This window comes from Dermacentor silvarum, chromosome 9 (assembly GCF_013339745.2).
Source record: "Dermacentor silvarum isolate Dsil-2018 chromosome 9, BIME_Dsil_1.4, whole genome shotgun sequence".
NCBI classification, from domain to species: Eukaryota; Metazoa; Arthropoda; class Arachnida; order Ixodida; family Ixodidae; genus Dermacentor; species Dermacentor silvarum.
Genome location: NC_051162.1, coordinates 66,467,576 through 66,468,141, shown reverse-complemented (window position 1 = coordinate 66,468,141; position 566 = coordinate 66,467,576).

Sequence of the window (566 nt, the reverse complement as noted above, 5' to 3'; positions counted from 1 at the left end):
AATTCTTAAAATATACTTCGTTTGGTGATGAATGAGCGAATCAACTTTTATTGTTTCAGTCCTGCAGAACGCGTAACTCATTCTGCATGATCAAAACATACTTAGTTTGATGTGAGATTTAAATTGCACCTTTTATTTCGTCGCAAGATTATCCGACACCTCATTTTAATTTCAAAAAATCAAAGGTAACGTTAATGTAACGACACGTTACAATGTTAGAACTCGTTCCAAGATTGGGAAGGAACGAGGAACGAGCTTTTGTTCCTGTTTTAGAGGAACGTGTACAACGCTGCTTTGGTGAAATGTTTTTTCCGCACGTTCCGCCTCCGTGCAAGTTCACCCCTGTGTTCCAACGGCGCTTCGGCGAGGCCAAATGAAAACGCGCTAAACGTCTGAATGCGCTCGCTTGCCCACGAGTCCATAACTCGAAGGAGCGCTCCGCGGCGTTCAATTGGACATAAATACAAGGGGTCAGGCAAGGAGACACCCGAAAGGCGAAGCACCAATGGCGATAGCAACTTAGTAGAGAGCTATACGTAGTAAGGATAGCAGTTTTATCAGCTGTA